General features: G+C 46.3%; 1 protein-coding gene across 1 annotated transcript in view; it reads left to right on the top strand.

The window, feature by feature from the left end:
• The first annotated feature begins 5621 nt into the window (after positions 1–5621).
• Positions 5622–21924, top strand: part of SLC38A7 (solute carrier family 38 member 7) — a 124574-nt gene continuing 108271 nt past the window's right edge. The window contains exon 1 of the mRNA XM_085639584.1: positions 5622–5740. The gene's annotated coding sequence lies outside the window, so the exon portion shown is untranslated. The remainder of the gene's footprint in view (positions 5741–21924) is intronic.

The raw sequence follows: 21924 nt of genomic DNA, 5'->3' as shown, positions 1-21924 counted from the left end.
GGACAGATGATTTGAGAAACATTCCACTTGGGGAATGCCTGTGGTCTAAGGTCTCCCCAGCGAGATAAACAAGCATTGGCCAGGCGGCCGTTTGCAACACTTTAAACCCGGCAAAAGTGAAAGCATATGGAGCGTCGCGCGCGTGGCGCCAAAAGTGAAAGCAGATGTAGCGTCGCACACGTGGCGCCAAAAGTGAAAGCAGCATCTGCATTGGAGAGGCAGAGCGAGGCGCGCGCGCTTGTGCGCGTAATCGAAAGCTGGTGGCTGACAACAGCTTTTGGAAGCATTTCCAAAAGCCACTGACTAAATGTCTCGCAGAGCAGCGCATGCGCTGACTCAGCGAGACGTAAAAACTGTCCTGAGGGAAGACCGTTGCTATCCATCAAGTCAGCGAACGGAATTAGTGAGCCATCTTGGTAGCAGTCACCCACCGAATCTAGACCTACCTCCGTCCATGATGCCATTTGCTCCGTCGTGAACATCGTCACCAGATCCCCATGAGGGAGCCCGACCAATGGCAGCGATGGGTTGTACCATGGGGACCCCCCTAGTCTGCGCATGCATCGCTTCCAAGTCTGGAAGGCTGTAAGCTGTAGCGCTGACTTGTAGGGGGTGACAGTCATTGGCCTCAGTAATTTGGCTAGTAGTAAGTCAGGAATATCATTAGGGTCCATCAGCCAAGTTTCTTCCGCATTCATCCCCTCTACCCATTGTGTTAACCATTGCAGCTGGGCTGCTAGCATGTATAATTCAAAGTCTGGAACTCCTAAGCCCCCTTCCAGTGGGGGGGGGGTGTCGTATGAGTGGGTTTTTTGTTTATCTGCTTACATTTGAGATTGTCAGTTTTCCTTAACTTATCTGTTTGTATAGTTTTGTTTGAAGAGAAAAACCAATGTAGTGTTACAAACTCCACACCAGTGCATGACACCGCCTGTGGAATGCTTGTGTGGAGTCAAGATTCTGTCAAGGACGGTTGAAACTGTCACGTCACCGGAGATCCTGATGCTGGCGCTGCTGATGTGCCGAGCTGCCCTGGGTGGTTTCTATTGACAACAATGTTCAAGTAATTAATGAACTTGTTGCTGAGAGAGCTTGTTACTACAGTCGGGTATTCAAAAATCATCTCCAGGCCCTTCCAGAACACCAAAATATGTACCAGTTGACATTACTTTTCTCTGAGAAAGTTGCAACCCTAGTCCTCCAAATAAACATTTTTTTAGGTCCCGGCTAGACAGTGCTTACGCTGTCTCTTCAAGACGTGGTAAATATATCATGTGAGCTTACAGCCCACCTATTGCTTTTCGTTTGCTGGCTCCATCGTCACTCTCCTATTCTTTCTTTTAATTTGTCCATGGCATGCATTTGCCATGGCTCTTCCTTAGTTTAGTCGTCCCTGAGAGCTGGGACTAAGTACTAGATCCATCCACTGGTCACCATTTTAGCGTATGTTTCGGGAACTGCTTTCTTCTTTGTTGAAAAGCAATTCACACAATTGGTCCTGTTTACCCTTGCCTCAGAGCTCTGCCCAGTTTCTGCAAACAGGCCTGTAAATTTAGTTCTTATCTCGTCACATTTGCTGAGCATTCAAACATTGAGGTCAAATGTCAGGCACTGTTTTCCAGAGGGAGAGTGTTTATTTTTCTTTCTTTCAGTTCAAAGTGAGAGGATTTTTTCTGCAGTCTTCAGAAGGCACAGCTCACTGCTCCCCTGCAGGAGGGGCAGGGCATTATTAACAATCGGGGGCTTTCCGGCAGCAGTCATGGGCCAGCCGCCATGTCGGCCTCCCTTCAACATTCAGGAACTGTCACTGCTCTGGGAGCCGCGAGGCTCCTCATCACACCATCACTTCCCCACCCCCCTCGCTAGAAGCGCTGATCGCGGCACTGGTTTTAACTGTGACGGCTGAGACCTCAATGACAGAACTGCTCCCTGTGCAAGGGCAAGTGTAGCATGTAGTAGCACTGTCTGGGGTACGAGTGCACAAAGGACACCCTAGCTAGCAAAAACAGATGAGCTAGAGCATGCTTCCTCATAGCCCGCTTGGGTTTCTTTTAGGCATGGAGAGATAAGTGACTTGCCCAGCATCACAGAGCGTCGACGCCATGCCTGCTTGTTTTTAGCAGTAACGTGTGAGCCTATTTCAAAGGCTTTTCATGCTACTTAATAGCTTTTTTTATTAAATACACTGCTATAATTATCATCAGAAGCTCTTCCTTCGCTGGGACTTTATCACCTACTGTACATTTCCTGAACGGGTTGAATGTGTGTATTTTTAACTTAGATGTTAACGGGCCTTCAGTTGGAGGGTATGGACCTCATTTTGCTCAAGTGTTTCAGTAAAATGTACACTTTTTTGCCATTTATAAATCACAAATTTTATCAATTTTGTTTAAAGGAACATTAAAGGTTGTATTTCAAATAGAAAAGACCTCTTCCTAAGCTTTAAAAAGTTCTTATCTGTGTTTATTTCTTAATTGGCTTTTTGTAGTGCATTAAACATACAACTGAAAAGCTGGGTCTGTTGTTTAGAGCATTGAACGTGGGGGTGGGGGTTCGTGTCATAGGTTTGGTGCCTTGAAGAACACCATAAACATATAAAGAAAAGTGTTTAAGAGGTTTCTAATTTTATTACATTCGTATGTGTAGCTGCCAACTGAACTAAAGCTCCCTCTCAGACTGGCCACATTATATTTAGCAAAAAGAAGTACAAGGTTGACATATGTTTTTTTTAATATACCTTTTGGTCTAGGTTTCTCCATATCCTAAGCAATACAGCACGCTAGGGTAGCTCCAAACCCATAGCCTTGATATCACAAATCCTATTTATTAAACACCTCACCCCAGTATATCTGTATGTTCGGCATTACAATAGGATATGAAAGAATGCGTTCTTCTGGCTGCAGGCTCTCAAAAAGACTGCAATAGTGGTGTGTCCAGACGTCTGCATCTAATTTCTAATTTGCCATACCAAACGTTGCCAGGTTTTGGGATGCCAATCATTTCCAATTCCTGGAAGCCCCGAAGGCTACTCTTCTCCCTCAACATCTTTACGAACCACGAAGGGGTTTCCCTCAAGATCTTCTCATTACAGTGTTTCTCCCTATGGGCTATATTCTACACCATATTCACCACCACTGCAGGGGCCGGCAGTTCAAACTGTGTTACTCCGCCATAGAGACAATGAAGTTATCCCTCTCCCTTCATCCTGCACCTGCTTAATCTCTTGTATTGTAGCAGAAATGCCCATTTAATAATGAGTGCCAGGTGCGTGGCCAGTCAATTGTTAAGTGGTGTTTGAGTGTGCTATACCCCTAATATATACACGCCTCCAGACTGTATCCAGAGATATTCTATGCCCCTCCAAGTATCGAGTCAACTGCTTTAATGCAACTATCAAAAATGTAGAAGGGCACAGTATGAGGTATATAAAGCAGTTTAGGGAGCACTATCATTTTGAAGAGCATCACACTGCCCAGACACAGGGGCGGAAGTTTCCCTCGCATTTTGAACCTTCTTTTAAACCATTCACAATACTTACTGAGATGTTCTTCTCGTAGAATCTCTGTTCGTGATTGGTCACAAGAGATTCACAGGTACTTTAACATCTCTTTTTCTAGACGTAGGGTATGGATGAGCCATAACATCAGATTCAAGTGATCCTATGGGATGGACAACTGATTTCTTCCCATTAATCCAAAAGTCAGACAACTAGCCAAAGATCTGGGCAATCTCTAGAAACCAGAGTGTGGAAGAGTAAGGGAATTCTGCATTCATTAGGATATCATCTGGATACAGACTTTGTCCTCCCTTTCCAGCGACCATCAGAGTCCTCTAGTCAGGGCTTCCCTAAAGGATCAACACACCGGAGATTTTATTATCAGAGCGAACAGTTTGGGATACAATGCACACCACTATCTGGCGCTTCTCATTATTTCAAGTGTCCTGGAGTATATACCATTCGCACAGACTTTGACCAGTGGAACCACTTGGGGCAGCTGAGTCCATGCTCGGGCCAATTCCTATTTAACTAAGACTATGCAATATATATAAGGCCACTCCACAGAGTCAAACATATTGGCGACGTCTACTGATATTATTGCAGCGGGCCCCGCCACAGAATAAGTTATATCTAAAGCATTACGTAGGACTCTGATGTTGAGATTCGTCACTCTGTGTAGCATAAATCCGGACTGATCTGGGTGTATCAGAGCGCAACGCCCTTAAACAACCTGGTGGCTATCACAGTGGTCATAAGTTTCACCTCTACGTTTAGCAAGGAGATGGGACATTAGGTGCGCTTCTCTGTGTATGCATCTCAGTGCTTGCAGCATATGCAAGGCAGTAGCCATCTCCTTTTTCGTGAATAGGCAGTCCATTTGGGCCTTGCATTTTTCTTAATTTCGGTTCAGCTATCAGCTCCTTACTGCCTCCTCAGAAACTTGCTCATCCAGCTTATTCTTGTCTTCCCTGGCCAGAACAGAGCATGGCAGGTCCACTACAAAACCACTCTCTACGCCACTGCACTCTGCAGCACTGCACTCTTAGATACTTCACTATACGCCATTCCTCTCTACGCCATACCCTACTCAGCACCTCTCTACACCACTCTAATCTGCACTACTCTACGCCATTACATGCTATGCCACTCCCCTACTCTGCACCTCTCTACACCACTCTAATCTGCACTACTCTACGCCATTACATGCTATGCCACTCCCCTCTGCACCACTTCACTCAATACCACTGCACTCTACTATCACCACTCTAATCTACGCCACTGCATTATATGATGAAGCATTGTACGTCATTGAATTCTAAGGCGCTGCACTACGCCACTATACACTGCAACCCTCAAGCCAATGCAGTCTACATCAGTACACTCAATGCCAATCCACTCTTTGCCATTACACTCTACGTGGCACTCTCCTCTATTCCAATAACTTTTAGCCATGCTGTACAGCAGCCACGCTGGTGTACAACATGGCTAAAACACATTGGCAAGCAAATAGCTCTTGAGAGGAGAGATCTATTGGCTTTGCCAATGCTTGTCGTGGTTCTGCTCACTCAGTGTGACAGCGCACTGTGACCTACCAACTTGGAAAACGGTAAAGTGAATTTGATCCTTCTCTCTCTGGCCCCAGTGACTCTCTTATCTCTGCTATGTCGGCCCAATCCCACCCCACCCCCCACTAAATCGTTGGCCATCCGGCTAGAGCGTCCGACTTTGAAGCTGGGGAACCAGAGTCTGGTGGGACGTGGGAGACACAAGCATCCTGTAATTGTGGGCAAATCCTTTAATCTCCCTGTGGCAGAATGAATCAATGTGTCCGTCTGTAAAGCAGCTGGTGCTCATGTGAAGCGGTCTGAAACCTTCGGGTCGAGTTCGCGCTATATAAAACTACAAAGATTAACTACCTCCTCTACCCTCACTGATCTGAGGACCCAAAGAGCTGACTCGGCAGGCAGGCCACGCGACGCAGCGCGGAAAAAGACGCAGACGGGAATTTACTCGATCGCCCCTCACGCCGAGTAAAGACTGGTATTTAGACTACAACTCCCATTGGCAAAATGTGCCGGTAAGGGCGAAATGACTACATTTCCCTGCATGCAGATCGAAACCAGATGATCACACCGGCAGGTCACGCGGTACTAGTTGCGTACTGCTGTGCTAGCAATATTTTGTTTTGTAGCTATGCAGATAGCACCCGGCATGTGCAGCTGGACCCTGTCGAAATAGAAGGTGAGGAGGAAGGAGGGTGGTGCTGCCCCTTATTGTCCCCAAATAATCTGTGCCCATTGTGGTCAACCCAAATAATCCCCCAAAAAGCGATTCCTCCAAGCGCCTGTAATTATCTATACTTATGGGTACTCCGGCACATGTGCCTCCCCCCACCCTGCCCAGGTTCCAAAGAGCAAACCCCGCCCTATCCATTGTTTACCCCTCATTGTGTGAAGGCATTCTTATGCACTGCAATGAATGAATTGCCCCCACAGTAATGTGTCCATGATGGAGCCCACCCAGAGAAGGAGATGGCGCGTCCAATGAAAGAGCGGACATCATAGTACTGGCCTGTGTGCTCCACGGGAGCGAGTGCTTGCAGGGGATGGAATTGTGTAGACATTGAAAGGGAGAGGCAGCGGGAAGAGGTGGAAATAATGTGGTGTGAGAGGCAGGGGTACTGAATCTGACCACACCGAGACCGCGACTCAGATTGCTAGATGAGTGAAGAATATTTCCAAGGGATGAGGGAGTTAACTATTGGGGGGACGAGGGGAACAAACGTTATAGTGAATGAAGTGAAGCAAATAAAAAAGGATCTCAATTGAACAATTGTGTATTCAGGTTCACCAGGAGAATGACGTACCCTGATTTTTGGCAGTGTTTTTTTCTGATAAAGGTGGCATCCCTACCTGCTCAAACAGGTATTAGAATAAACAAAGACCTTCAACAGTTCCATCTTTAATCTGGGTGTTTGCGCTGGGTGGTCTGGGAGGAGAGTAATAGGCGGTGAATTTTGGTTACGTGGCTCTGTCGGACCAATCACGTTGCTGGCTCGGAGCAGAAAACAAGGGAGGGTCGAGGAACCTAAGACACAAAACAAATCAACCTATCTACTCATCACCCCTCAGTGACCATCCTGCTATTGGCAGCACCTATCTATGACCACCCAGAATTGATAATGTCCCCAGTGAACTGAGATCTGCAAACGAACATTACGTTTTTTCTGTATTAATTTCAAAATTAAAATTGTGTACATATTCATTACAGGACTTCCAGATCTCATTTCCAATTATACATATCAACATAGCAAAGATATGTGTTGTGAGCGCAGCCATGTTTCACCATATTGCGCTCTGTTATTCATATGTTCCTGGAGAGGGAGGTTGCTGGGTCCATCTGCTCACACTTTACGTCGACTGGCACAGTTAACTCCTGTGTTTTCATACCTTAATGAGATTGTTCTCCATCCTGTCAGTCCTCTACTGTCTGGTATCTGTCAGAGGGGTGTACTATGAGATCAACCAGCACAAACAGGACCCCTCTTCTGATCTGCAGAAATGTTTCCCTTGCATAAGATGAATATGATTTAGAAAACGACATTCCCCTCCGACGTTGCACTCGCTTCTAATCGTTCCCCTTGTTTAAGTGCGTCTCCTTCAGGAATGTAAAGACTGCCCTACACCATCTCATAAAGTGTATATTCTGTGATGCTTGGAGGGGTGGCCCATCCACCTCATTTTCTGTGTGATCACCCTTTATGTTGTCTTTCTGGTCATGTGGATCTATATGTCGGTGCTAGAGTTAGTGACCAGTGTGCACCGCATTGTCAGGTATTAGTCAGTGTAAATGGGTAGTTTAGGTGTGTAGTAGAGTAGGATCTGCCTCTTATGTTGCCCCCACTTTTTTTCTGATGTTTACACTGGTTTCTGGCTATAGTCAGGCTGGGACCCTGCTAATCAGGGACCCAGCCTCTCTGTTCTCTCTAAACAACTTGGAGTGCATATTAGGTGCACTAGTGATTGTATACTGTTGTACCTTATGAGCCCCTAGTATATGGTACCTTAGGTGCCAAGGGCATAGGTACTTCACAGGCCTACCAGGGGCTGAAGCATGTATTATGCCACCCCTGGGAAGCAGACTAAATCTGACACCACAGGCCTGCTACTGCAGCCTGGGTGAGGTAGTGTTAGCACTCCTCACTGAGATATAGGTTCACTATATCTCTCCCTGCACACACATTTAAACCTATCAATCACCCCTAAGGCAGGCCCTATCAATCCTGAGGGCAGGGTGCTTGGTTTCCATGTGAGGGGGTTCCTCTGCCTGAGCAGGGCCCCTTTGCAGCTCTCAGAGTCCATTCTCTGGGGCTGTTTGTGAATGCGGTCAAACCATATACTCTTAAGTGCATTATAACCTCGCGGTAAATGCTAACTTTGGAATGGCTGCATCAAAACATGTTGTGTTTGGTGTCAAACGCATTGGAATCATACCCCCACACCAGTAACTGGTGTGGGAGTATGAGCCCACCCTTCTAGAGGGCTAGACATGTACCTACTGTGGAAACACGGTAGAATCCTGAAGAGCCCTGGCATCACAAAATGGATGCCACCAGTCACAGACACTGGGCTGCCCTCCTGCTGATGACCGAAACTCGCAGTGGAGGAGGTCCAACAATAGGCATCCTGTCACAGGGAGGTGTGACCAACTCCCAGATAGGGTCTAGTGTATTGGGGCTGGGTGGGTGCACTCCTAGAGTGCTTTGAAGTCCTGCACTGGGGGAGCAGTAGGCTCCTCTGTGCATACACCAGTTCAAACCGGCTCAGGGGCTACCTGCCCCTGCTCTGGCGTGAAACTGGACAAAGGGAAGTGGGTGTAGCCACCCACTCCCCTGACCCTCCCATAGGTGCTAGTCCCTCCCTTCCTTTCAGTATAAGTTAGGGAACCCTTGCCATTGCAAACTAGATATCCCTGGACGACGCTCTGAAGAAGAATCCTGGACCTTCGACGTTCCATTACTTCTGGAAGATAGAAGAATCTCCCTTGGAGTCAAGGAGTGACTCCCCTGCTTGGCAGGCACCCAATCTTGCAATCAACGGTCGCAAACTTTCCCGCTCCCGCCGGAGTCCCAAGTCCCTGCATCCCAGGAAGAGGATTTCCTGATTTCTCCAAGGCCATCGTGAGTCCCCAGCGACGCTGAGGCAAGTGGACCCCACGAGTGACGAGGAACCGCAATCCCTGGGTATTGTGTACTATTTTCGAGTGCAACCCCTTCACGACGTTCTACGAACTTGTGCATTGGACCACGTGTGGTCCAAGCCTCCAGCAGGAATCCCTCCGAAGATCAGAGGCCTACCCCACCCCGAGTGACCGTGGGCCCCTGTAGAGTGTATCCTCCCGAGGCGTCTTCGCTATCCCTTGCCGGTTGGCTTGTGGGTCCCCAGAAGACTTTTCTACAGTTCCAAAGGGCTCCCCTGGTTGCTCCAGGCCTGCCCTGACTTACCCTTGCTGGGTGAGTCCCTCAGACCTTGCTGGTCTGCACCGCTGACTTTTTATCCTTTCCACGAGACTTACTGTTACCAAGGCTTGTTGGCTCCAATCTGGTCACTGACACCGCAGTAAACTGCAGACTTCGTGGGTCAAGCCGAATCCAGCTCCTGGTCGTCGTCGACGCCTCCTGGACCTCGTGGCTGAAGAGTCAAGACACCCGTGGATCACCTGAAATCACCCGACTGTGGGCATCCATCTTCCTTGCCCCGGGTCACTGCCAAGTGACTTTGAACACTGTCCCCTCTGCTTTCAGGTCTTCCTTCTTCAGAATCCAGCCTTAGATTCCACCGGACACTTCTCCTGTCTTCACAAGCAGCAAGTCTTCTTTGGCTGCCATTGAAAACGACGCCGCGACCCAACACCAAAAGACACCTATGCACCCGGCTTCCCTGGGTGAGGTAACTCCAGCCCTATGGTGCTCCTGTGGGTGTTGGCTCTAGAACTACTTACCCTGTAAGTGACTTGCTTGTAGACTCTCCCGAAGTATCCTAAAACTCTAAATTTCCAATCACAACTTGCTCCATTGAAGTCAATAGGGATTCGCGGCTGTGTTTTCACACTGCATGCGTCTCCCGTGGGTCCTTTACTTACCTGCCTTGGGTGGTTTCGTGAGGCCCCAGCGCTTCTGAAGGCCCTAGGCCTTGTCCCCTCGCAAGTCGTTATCTCTAAGTCTCTTTTTTTAGTATATGGTCTGGTACGCCCCTAGGGCCCCAGCCATATTTGTGCTTAACTTATTGTGAAATGTTGATTTGTGCATATGTTCCCGACTTCTAATCTCATAAAGAGATTAGCAGAGAGTTGTTAGTAATAAATACATATATATTTGATATATATACCAGTGCGGTGTCCTTTCATTTAGTAATTCAAGAGATTATAAGGTAAAACAAGCTGCTTTACTTGCCTCTAAAGACTTAGCCTGAAGGCTGCTCTCCACAGCTACCACTAGGATAGCTTTCTTGAAAGGTTGTCTTAAACCTACTACCATAAGAGTCGAATTGTACTGGTGCAAGGTGTCCACTTTAACTAGTGAACAGCATATACCAGGGCAACTTCTCACAAGGTGGTTGCATGAATGAGACTTAATGATAAGGGGTGGTTCGAATTATCATGATCAAGTGTGGAATGTGAGGATATGAGAGATTGAAAACAAGAATTGGAGTTCTTTGTACCCTTTGTGTGAAGTAGTAGTTTGGAAATGCTGAAAGAATTTATGCACATAATCTTTCAGAAGTATGTGGGTCAGACCAAGGTGTTGAGAGAAGAATTAAAAGAGAATTGGATCAGCTGTGAGTACAATACATTATTGGGAGCTTTTAGTCTTCTGAATGGTTCTCTCCCTAGGTTTTGGCCTAGAAGCTCACAACTTCATTGAGAATTTATGTTGATTTGAAGTCCATCAATGACCGCATATGGATAGACTAGCGCCTCTTCCTCAATCCAGGAGACATCATAGCAATACGATCAGTTCTTCCTAAATGATGATTTAAGGGTATTGACTTTATTCATACCAACTGATGGGGCTTGTAGGTTAAACATGATCTTTAGATTAGCATCTTCAGCAACTGTTTTCCAGAAAGCCATATGTCTGCTGTTTCTAAGATAGCATGCCTGTTTATGTGAAGAAGTGTCTACAAGGGATTTTGTTCGCAATCGTAGTTAGATAGTTGTTTATAACACAATAATTTTTTGTTCAACCTGGTCAGTGATGAGCTTGTGATTTAAACACTGAAAAAGGGCAATTGCTTTTCTTATAAATAAACCAATTTTGATGTAGATATCAATTGTATGACAACGGGGCAATCTTTTCTTCAAAAAGACAAATATTTAATATGTACAAAAATGAAACCAAGGGAATTATATTTGGAATCAACCAAGCATAATGTTAAAGGTATTATAACTTAACCTATAAAACATATATGCAAACATCTATTCCAAGAATTCAAAGAGGTAAACGGTCTGACAAAACAGAAAACGGTTCCTCAAAATCAAGTTTTGCGACCTACAACGCAATGGTTAGCACGTTTCCGAAGACCTATCGAGTGCGATTTGACTCCTCTAGAGGCTGCACAAGACCGCATTTCTGGCAGCGTACTCTTTCAACTATAACCCGAAAATACTTGGCTATAGTATTTTAACAACTTAGAGAAATTCCCTTGGCGCCGGGACTCTATTGAGCCCACTTCCTTCAAATAAATCGTAGAAGGATACATTTTGGCTTTACAATCCACTTCAAGTCCTGAAGATGGTCTGACGGTCTCACTGCCAACACTGACCGAAATGTCGACCGTACATCTATTTCCTTTACCATCTTTTGATTTCGAGGAACTGTTTTCTGTTTTGTCAGACCGTTTACCTCTTTGAATTCTTGGAATAGATGTTTGCATATGTGTTTTATAGGTTAAGTTATAATACCTTTAAAATTATGCTTGGTTGATTCCGAATATAATTCCCTTTGTTTCATTTTTGTACATATTAAATATTTGTCTTTTTGAGGAAAAGATTGCCTCGTTGTCATACAATTGATATCTACATCAAAATTGGTTTATTTATGAGAAAAGCAATTGTCCTTTTTCTGTGTTTAAATCACAAGTTCATCACTGACCAGGTTGAACAAAAAATGATTGTGTTTTAAACAACTATCTAACTACGATTGCGAACAAAATCCCTTGTAAGCACTCCTTTACTTACTCTTGATTTTCATCGCCCAAGCCTCCAAGGGTTTATTGGGTTTGCCCGTTCTTCCACTATGTTTATGTGAAGGACACTCGTGAACATGAGCTGGCCTTACTTGAGGTACTGGAATTTTTCAGATCAAGTTGATTGACCATAGAGCTTGCAAATGTAGGATTGGAGTTAGTGGTGTGGATTATCTGTGGCATCACATGAGTGGAAAGTGCATCACAATAAAGGAGTTTGTTGAAGGCGATAATTATAGTTTTGAGTCCCGGTGACAAAGGTCTGCTACGCTAATTTTGGGTTTTGCAAAATTTTGTGCCAAGTTATCTCCCGTTTTGCCGATAAGGGCCAATGTTTGAAGGGAGATGATGAAAAAACTAGAGGTGGATTGTTGTGTGCGGACTGTCGGAGGATGTCTGAAATACTGAAAGTAGAAATTGACGATGCCTTAGACTTGAAATCTTTTAATTTACAGTGTGAATGTCTCTGGAGCAGATTATAGCAGATATTCCTTGAAGGCACTGTGCATATGCAGATGAAGGATGGCCTTGCTGAAATAGCTGCGTTTTTGAGGACAGCAGAACCAAATTATGTCTTTGTTGAAAGACAAGCTATAGTATCTTTCGAGGGTTTCCTATTTATATAAGTATATGTGGGTACAATTTGTGGGACAAATTTATAATACATTCTTGGTTAATTTGTTCACAATTTTGGAGTCTCTGCGGACCATGCCTAGAAATATCAAGTACAAAAATAGTTTACAAGTATTTTCCTTCTGATGGGAATATGTTCTTGGGTTTTCCAGCGCCACAAAAGATATAGTTTATGCGCTGTGCTACGTAATTTAGGTGATCAATGGGAGTATTTGAAGTAACCAAGGTTAATATAATGCTGAACCCAGTGATACATTGTAGGAAGGTGGATATCTGACTATGGTTACCCCCAAATTTTTGCCTAGTGTCTAGCTGGTTTTTCGACTTAGTTGGCCTGAGATCCTGCTATTCAGGATCTCAGCCTGGCTGTTCTCTCTTTAAAATGGACTCCATGTACCCTAGGTACATACCCAATTGGTTGGATCACCCTGTCAGCCCCTGTATCAGTGTACACTAGGTACCCAGGGCATTGGTGTACCCAAGGCCTGCCAAGGGCTGAAGCATGTATTATGCCACCCCAGGCTTGGCCTAACAATTTGACACAACTGCCTGATCACTCAGCTGGGGTAAGTTGGTGTAATCACCTCTTACTTAGGTGTAGTATACCTATACCTAACCTTAAATGGGACACCTGGTAACCTATAAGTCACTCCTATGGCAGGCCTTAACAATCCTGAAGGCAGAGTGCTTGGTTCCATGTGAGATGGTGCTCTGGCATGAGCTGAGCCTGTCTGCAGTGGTCGGAACAACTTCCTTCTACTGTTTCCAGATATCGTCATACCATATACTCTTAAGTGCATTATGAACCTCGCGGTTAAATGCTATCTTTGGTTTGGCTTTATCAAAACATGTCGAGTAAGGTGTCATACGAATTGGAATACTAACCCCTCGCCAATTCTGGCGACGGGGTTAGCATTCCACCCTTCTAGAGGGACACGACATGTACAGTACCGGAAACCCGGGTAAAATCAGACATAGCCTCAGCTCCACAAAATGGATGCTGCCACCACAGACACAAGTCTGCCCTCCTGCTGCTGGGAGTCTTTCCAGCTTGGGAGGTGTGGACAAAGGGTTTCCTGCCAGGGGAGGTGCGTGCACCACCCCAGACAGGATTTTGTGTATTGGTCAGGTAGGGCTTGAAAGAAACCAGACATGCCTGTGGCTCACAAGGAGCCTCGGTGCATATGCCAGTTCAAACCGGTCCTGGGGCACACCAGTCCCGGGCCTGGGGCGAGCTGGACAAAGGATTGGGGGTGTAACCACCCCCCTTCCTGGTCCCACCCATAGGGAGGGACCTAGCAGGTAGTCCGGCCCCTAGAATCCGCTTAAAGGTAGGAGCTGTGTCCTAAGACTTCAGACATCCTGGAATCAACTTAACACTAAGAAGAAGACGGGAACTTCGACGCTCTGCTGCACAGAGGACTGAAGCCAATCTCCCCTGTGGTCAGGGAGTGACCACCTTGCTAACGCAAGCACCATCCAGCGAATCAACGTCTGCTTTGCCGCCGCCTCCCGCCGGAGCCCGAGCCCAGAGACTGACAAGACCTGGACCTCCAGACCTCTCACCGCCCGATCCACAGTCCCTGAAAAGAGGAGACCCGTGGAGGCACCGAGACACGTGGAGCCAGCCATCTTGAAACGACCACGACAAGCTGACAAGTGCAACAACCGAGGCTCCCTCCAAGTTGTGCTTTGGGATCTGAGAAGCCCAACACCCGAGCAGCATCTGCACCAAAGGTGAGCCCTCCAGCATCTCCACGATCTGCGTGGGGCCCTTCTGCATTTTGCCACTCGACGCGCCTAACCGGTTGCTGGCCCGCTGGCTAGTAGCCATCTTGGCGACGAACTCTACGAAATACACCGCTGGTCTGGTTGCTCCAGACTGGCCCTTGCTCCCCTCCAAAGGAGCAGTCCCTCTGACCTTGCTGGTCAGAACCATCAGCTTATTTCATCTCCTACAACAATTGCTTTTGCCAAGGCTTGTTTGCTTCGATCAAGTCGCCGACACCGCCGACAGCGAGAGCCTGCGTGGGACAGCTCGTGAACCGACTCCTGGACGTCGTCGACCTCCAGGGACCACGTGGCTGCAGAGACAAGCTACACCTTTCTTCCTGTTTGCACCCGACATTGCCTGGTACCCACCTGGTGCCACGCTGGTCACTGGCTAGTGACTGTGAACACTGTCCCCTCTGCTTACAGGTCTTCAGCATCCCCGATCCACTCTTGGATCCACTGCATCTCTCCCGGACCGACCGCCTGCAGCATCTTTGTCTTCAGGCTCCACGGAACAGATAGAAGAAACCCGACGCACTTCGAGGCCTATGCACCCGCTTCCTGTGGGTGAGGTAAAGCTGGCACACCTGTGCCCAAGTGTAGTAATACATCTCTAGTGCCTGTGTTCCAAATCTTGAGTTCCTAGTCCATCCGGAAGATCCTCTTTGCAGTAACTTTGTACTTTTTACGCACCCATTGAAACCTATGGGAGCACGCGTGTGACTATTTGCTCTGCACACGCCACCCGTGGACCTCCTGGTCACTAACTGAAGTTAGCTCCTTGAAGGCCCAGCGATTCTAGAGGCCCTAGGCCTTTTCCCTTTTCTGTTCGTGGTACTTATACCACTATTTTAGTATATGGTTTGAGCGGCCACCAGGGCCTATCCATATAAAGTGCAACTTCTGTGTATTCTACTGTAATCTTGTTTGACGATTTGTGCTCCTGTGCTCATAAAGAGACTAGGGGTTACTTTGAGAAATAAATACATATATATTTTGAATATATATCTGTGTGGTGTCCTTTCATTGGTATAAAAGGGGGTTACATTTGGTAAAACAGCTGGCTTAACACGCTTCACGAGTTTAGCCTCAAAGACTGCTTAGCCTACGCTACCACTAGGGCAGCTAGTCCGAAAAGGTTGACTTACAACCACACCATAAGGGTTGCTTGGCATGGTACAAGGTGATCACTTTAACTAGTGAGCATCATATACCAGGCCAACTTCTCACATACATTATCTTGTGTGTTTAAAAAAAAAAAAAAGAATTATGAGGAAGCAGGTGTATGAGGATGAGTTTTCATATTACTATGTGGGAAGGGGTTTGGCTTGAGATGAGGGACTAGTTTGCAGATTTGAATCAATTGGAGGCACTAGCTAGAAGGAATAAGAACGCGCAATCTGTTTCATGTAGGGCATACTGATGAGTGTGCTGAAAAGTAGTGCAAAATGGACTTTTGGGAGCTGGGTGTTGCACAAGTTTTTTTGGGTGAAAAAGTGAGGGATTGTGTAGGCTGAGCATTGAGTGACCAGTACAAAAGAAAGACGGGTTATCCAGTGAGAGGGATAGAACTGATCAAGTGTGGAATGTGAGGATATGAGAGATTGAAAACGAGAATTGGAGTTCTTTGTACCCTTTGTGTGAAGTAGTAGTTTGGAAATGCTGAAAGAATTTATGCACATAATCTTTCAGAAGTATGTGGGTCAGACCAAGGTGTTGAGAGAAGAATTAAAAGAGAATTGGATCAGCTGTGAGTACAATACATTATTGGGAGCTTTTAGTCATCTGAATGGTTTTCTCCTTAGGTTTTGGCCTAGAAGCTCACAACTTCATTGAGAATTTATGTTGATTTGAAGGCCATCAATGACCGCATATGGATAGACTAGTGCCTCTTCCTCAATCCAGGCATAGATTATTGCTCAGAATCTCCTGATGTGAAATCTGTGAGCTGGATCAATGCTTCATAAAGGAAGAGCTTGTTTATGCATGAAGGAGAGTCGGTAGAAAAAGTCATGTACAATTTGTGGAATTTGTATCTAATGAGATGAAAGGGCATGGAATATTGTAGGAAGTGCTGCATTTGACTTCATGCAAGAGACCGCATTAGAAAAAGGCTGCTCGTAATTTCTTAAGGTCGTAATGCAATACCCAACATAGTTGAATTTGAAAACTGCCATTTAAGGTGATGAACAGTAGGGTCGCTTTCCAAAAGCTGAGACGCTAAGTAAAGATGACTCAAGGCGTGCAGAGGAATAAGTGTGGCATAGATAATAACAGTCTTGGAGGTGGTGATTGCGGAAGAAAGTATGTTGGTGTACAGAAATGTCTGCAATGTAGGAAGGGCAAATGTGTGTCTGAGGATCTCTGGTTCGTCAATAAAGGTCTGTCTAAATTTCTTATTCTGTACGAGTAGTAATGTGGGTAAGGTAGTAGTGTAGCTAAGCGATGGTAACATGTGGAATGAGTCAAAGTTGGCATGGGGCCACAGTGCGTTGCTGATAATTGTGGTAGAATAAATGTCGATGCAGGTGAGTGTGGTCTGAAAGTTGATAAAGTTCCCAATGTGCATATGTATGCAGTTGAAGTTATTTGTATCAAAGAGGTGTGAAGTCATCCGCGGCCCTATGAAGATTTGATGTAGGAGACAGCAATACGTTTAGGTTAACTTGGAGGAGCATTTTGAATGATTATTGTCGGCCAGTGTTGTGACGTTTTTTGTATTGTTTCTTTTTTTGGTGAGGGTGGGTACCCTTTTGTGTCCCCTGTTTGAGGAAAAATGTTGTCCCTATATGTATGTATTAAAGTTTCTATCATTGTGAGGTGTGTTTTGTTTGAGTCATATGGATTGTGGGTAGTCATAGATTGAGGTGGTGGATTTAGAACTTTGTTTGCCGCCTTCCCTTCTGTACGTGCATTTTCCATTCTCAAGTGCATGTTCTTCTTAAATATCATTATCTGATCATTATTTGTAAGACAAAATCCACAAAGTCCTATCTAATTGACCTTTATTAAATCAATGATCGCGGAAGAGTGTCAAGTACCTGAGCATTACTGAAGTTTTTAGTGCTCTTCTACTTGGGATTTAAAAAAAAAAAAAGAGTATTCTTGGGAAAGAAGCAGGGTTGGTAAACAAGGTTGCAGACATACTGAAGAAAAGACAAACATTAAGGTCTGGTAAATAGACTCACTTCTATGAAAGAGAGAGTGACAGCTCCACCCCTACTTGTCTTTTGGTAATGAAGTGATATGCAGAGACCCTGTAAGCATTGCTTCAGTTAAATCCTTTCTGGACTTGTAAGGCAGAAGAAATATTTTTTTGTTTTTGTTTTAAAGAAGAGGCAGTGTGAGAAGTTGGCCTGGTATATGCTGACCACTAATTCAAGTGGGCACCTTTGTACCAGCCCAAACAACCCTTATTGATGATTAGGTTAACCCCTTCCCTGCTCATGACGGAACCGTTCCGTCATGAGCCACGGTTGCCGTGTGCTCATGACGGAACGGTTCCGTCATGGCAATCCTGTCGGCGGCCGCTCCGCCTGCGCGGCGCTGTTTCCCCGCCTGTGCGGGGCGACAACGCAAATGGGCGGAGTCATGACGGAACCGTTCCGTCATGAGCACAGCTCAACTGTGGCTCATGACGGAGCGGCTCCGTCATGAGCACAGGCCCGCCGCGCTGCCCCCCCGCACCCCCCCGCGCCGCGGCGGAATTCCCGCCGCGGCGAAGGGGTTAAAGACAAACTTTATTGAAAGCTATCCTAGTGGTAGCTATGGAGAGCAGCTTTCAGGCTAAGTCTCGAAGGAATGTAAAGCAGCTTGTTTTACCAGATCAGAACCTCCTGAATGACCAAACGAAAGGAGAACCGCACAAGAGATATATAAAATATATGTATTTACTACTAAACACTCTCTACTAACCTCTTTATGAGATTAGTGCACAAAGCACACAATATTAAATCACTAGAACTACAGTAAATAGCACAATACACAGCGGGCTCCAGGGAGAGACCAAACTATAATACTAAGAAAGTGGTATAACCACAACGACTTAACTAGACACAGTTTCTAGAGCACGTAGAATCACTTGGACACCAAGGAACCACCCAAAGTAGTGACACAGGGGACCCACGGAGGACGGGTCTAGTGTGTGAACACAGGCCTGAGCTCCGTACAACTCTATGGGAAAGTCTCGGTTGGAATTTTAGAGTTTAAGGACACTTTGGAGAGGACTTTAAGCAAAGCCGTTCAAACCTAGAAGGTTCTAAGGCGAGCAACCTTGAGAGTACCGAGATACCCGTGTTACCTATCCCAGAGGAGCCGGGTGCGTAGGGGTCAAGAGATGTCGGAAACTTCGTCGTTTTCAATGACGTGATTCGAAAAAGTGCTGCTGCCGGGAAGATGAAAAGTGTCCAGTGGGATCCAAGCCTGGATCCGAGATGAGAAGAATCTGAAAGCAGAGGGGACAGAGTCTGGGTCACTTCAGAGTGACCAGGGGCACGATAGACGAATGCCCACTGATGTCGGGTGCTTTAGGTGAGTAGATCCGATGATTGACTCTGCAGCTACGGGGACCAGGAGACGTCGACGACGACCAAAGTCCGGAGGTGAGCTGTCCCTCGAAGGATGTCGAGTGCTGGGGGGGGGGGGGGGGGGAGGGGGGTCAGTGTCCGGATTGAACAACAACAAGCCTTGGCAACTGCAACCCACGCGGGCAGAGGAAATAAGCTTAGGTGAGGACCAGCAAGGTCATGGGGACTCTCCAAGCTATGGAGAGTCAGGGCATGTCTGGAGCAACCAGGGAAGCCCAAAGAAAGTCAAAGTTACCTTCACAGGGACCCACAGGCCAACGGACCAGGAATCGCGAAGGGCCCTCGAGCTGAATCACGAAATACCAGCCCACGGAACACTCGTGGAGTGTAGGCCGGAAATCTGCTCGGGTCAGGACTACAAGAAGCCCAAAGCACAGCCCCTGGGATTGCCGAAAAGCATATGCTGCTGCAAAAGTACACGGTGCACAGGGGTTCGAGTTGCACAGTCCCCACTAGGGATACTGGTCTCAGAATTGCTGAGAGAGCAGATCGACCTCGGAGACCTCGGGAACCCACCTTCTGTGTTGCAGAAATCTTCGGAGTCCTCCGGAGCTCTGGAGATGCAAACCGGTCAGATGCGTTTAGGTGCCTGCTGCTGCAGGGGAGTAACTCCTTTACTCCAAGGGAGATTCTTCAGTCATCCAACGTAGTGTAGATCGTCGAAGTACTTGGCTTCTGTAGCAGAGTTTAGTCCAGGTAAAATCTAAAGTCCTGTAGTCAGGGGTTCCTACTTTATACCCAAGCAAGGGGTGGGACAAACTCTGGGGACCCACCTATGGGTTGGTCAGGACAGAGGGGTGGCTACACCCATGTCCTTTGTCCAGTTTCGCGCCAGAGCACCAATGGCTCCTCCAACCGATTTTGAACTGGACTATGCACAGGGACACCAAATGTGCCCCCAGTGCAGACTTCAAACACTGAGTGCACCCACCCATCCCCAATACACTAAATCCTGCCTGGGAGGTGGCCACACCTCCCTGTGACAGGAGACCTATTGTCAAGCCTTCCTCTGCTCAAGCTTGCCTCAGCAGCAGGATGGCAGACTCGTGTCTGTGGCTGGTAGCATCCATTTTGTGATGCCCAGGTCGAGAAAGCTGGTACCGAGTAGCCCGGTGAGGAATCATACCTCCCACACCAGTTACTGGTGTGGAGGTATGAGTCCAAGGTGTTTGACACCAAACACGACATGTTTCTAAGCAGCCGTTTTAAAGTTAGTATTTACCTCGAGGTTATAATGCACTTAAATATATATGGTTGGCTGCATCACAAACCACCCCGGAAAATAGGTTCCGAAGGCTGCAGAGGGGCTCTGCTCATGCAGGTGCACCCTCTCACATAAAACCCAGCACCCTGCCTTCAGGATTGATAAGGCCTGCCATAGGGGTGACTAATAGGTTTATCTGGGCAGTGATTTAGAATAGATATAGTGAACCTATATCTAAGTAAGGGGTGCATGCAGCACCTTACACAGGCTGCAGTAGCAGACCTGTGGTGTCAGTTTGAATAGTCTCTCAGGGGTGGCATAATACATGCTGCAGCCCCTGGGAGGCCTCTGGGGTACCTATGCCCTGGGTAAATAGTATAGCATATGCTAGGGACTGATAAGGGTACCCCAGAATCCAATCTGGAGTGTGCCTAAAGTACATGCACAACCAATTGGGGAGAAAGATAAACTGGGGTCCTGATTAACAGGATCCCAGTCAGACTAGTCATAAACCAGCAAAACGCCAGGAAAAAAGTGGGGGTAACCATGCAGTCAGATTCCACCTTCCTACAGCCACGATGTCAGAATTTCTCACACTTCTTTAGATGGATTTGCTCCCCTTAATTTTATATATCTTTTTTATTTTGTAACTTTTCCGGACTAAAAAACATCCATGAAGAATCCAACTGAAGCACTGCTACAAATACAAACTGTGTACAAGGCATGCTTGTAAGTAGGTTTGCTGTTGTTTCAGTGGCACTCCTGTAGCCAACATTGAAAACACTAGGTCTGAACCATTCTGTAAAGACCAAAGTAAGAACAAACCTGAGGAAATATACATTTCAGTTTGTTGTTGATGCTAAATATTTATAATGAGGTCTAGGCTTACATTAACAAAGACCACCCTACATTAAGTTTAACCAAAGAATGGAATGCATGGGATTAGGAACCTGATGCTCAAATGTAAAGGAGTAAGCTGTAGGTCCCATGATACTTTTTTTTTTTTTGACAGTCTTTTGCCTTTATATTAAAAACATTATACATATGACTTATAATGGCTATATGTGTCATTTCCTGAACAATAAAAGCGAAGATGATAATTTCCAATGGCGTTGGTAACATCAATACAATTTGATCTGACAATATAAATCGACACTAGAGGACAACTACATTCCAGTCAACAAGGAATCTGCATTAAACCATCCCCTCTCCCCCTCCCTAGCCCACCCTCTCCCCACTCCTGGTCAATCGTGATGTGGTTTCACCATCTATCTCTCTGCGGCGGTGTAACCTAGACTTTAAATAGTAGCATTGCCCTCGTGTTAGTGAAGCTGTGTGTCTGGGTACTAAACCTACCCTGAAAGGGTCTTCTAGGAATCCTGCGTGTTACTGGGTTGTGATATTCTGCGGGGGTAGGAGATCGAGTGACTCCAGCTTAAGCAACAAAGCCTCCCAGTCTAGCGACATTGGTTGTTTCCTGAGCCCCCTATCCTCTTCCCTGCGAAGCGCTGCACCCTCTGCCCTCCCCCACTGAATCATATCACTCTGCCACGTGGATACCGCCGGGCTCCTAGGGGACTTCCATCACATAGTAAGAGCCCTCACTGCCAGGATAAGGGCCAGGTCTACAAACCGGTAGGTCCCATGATACTTGAGGTGGAAGGACCCCTCTTGAATGTAAAAACGCATCCATAAAATCAGGCAGAATTTTAGAGTGACATGCAGCAAGGAACTAAGCCTTTTTAAAGATTTATTTTAGTTTTGTAAAAAGAAAATACCCCTTAAAAATCAATTATTATATTGATGCAGACATGCAGGCCAGTAGTCTTTTTGTAGTGTGCTGTGCATTCCAAACGCATACATTGAGCTGCTGTGTGGCGGCAACATTAAATACCTTCGATGAATGGACTCCAGGCACCACTCATGTCTACAATACTTCACCATCGCCATCAACATGTCTTCTGTACCTAATAAAGACACCCC

This window comes from Triturus cristatus, chromosome 12 (genome assembly GCF_964204655.1).
Source record: "Triturus cristatus chromosome 12, aTriCri1.1, whole genome shotgun sequence".
NCBI lineage: Eukaryota > Metazoa > Chordata > Amphibia > Caudata > Salamandridae > Triturus > Triturus cristatus.
Note: the sequence above shows the minus strand (reverse complement) of the source record. Positions and strands in the feature narration are given on the sequence as shown.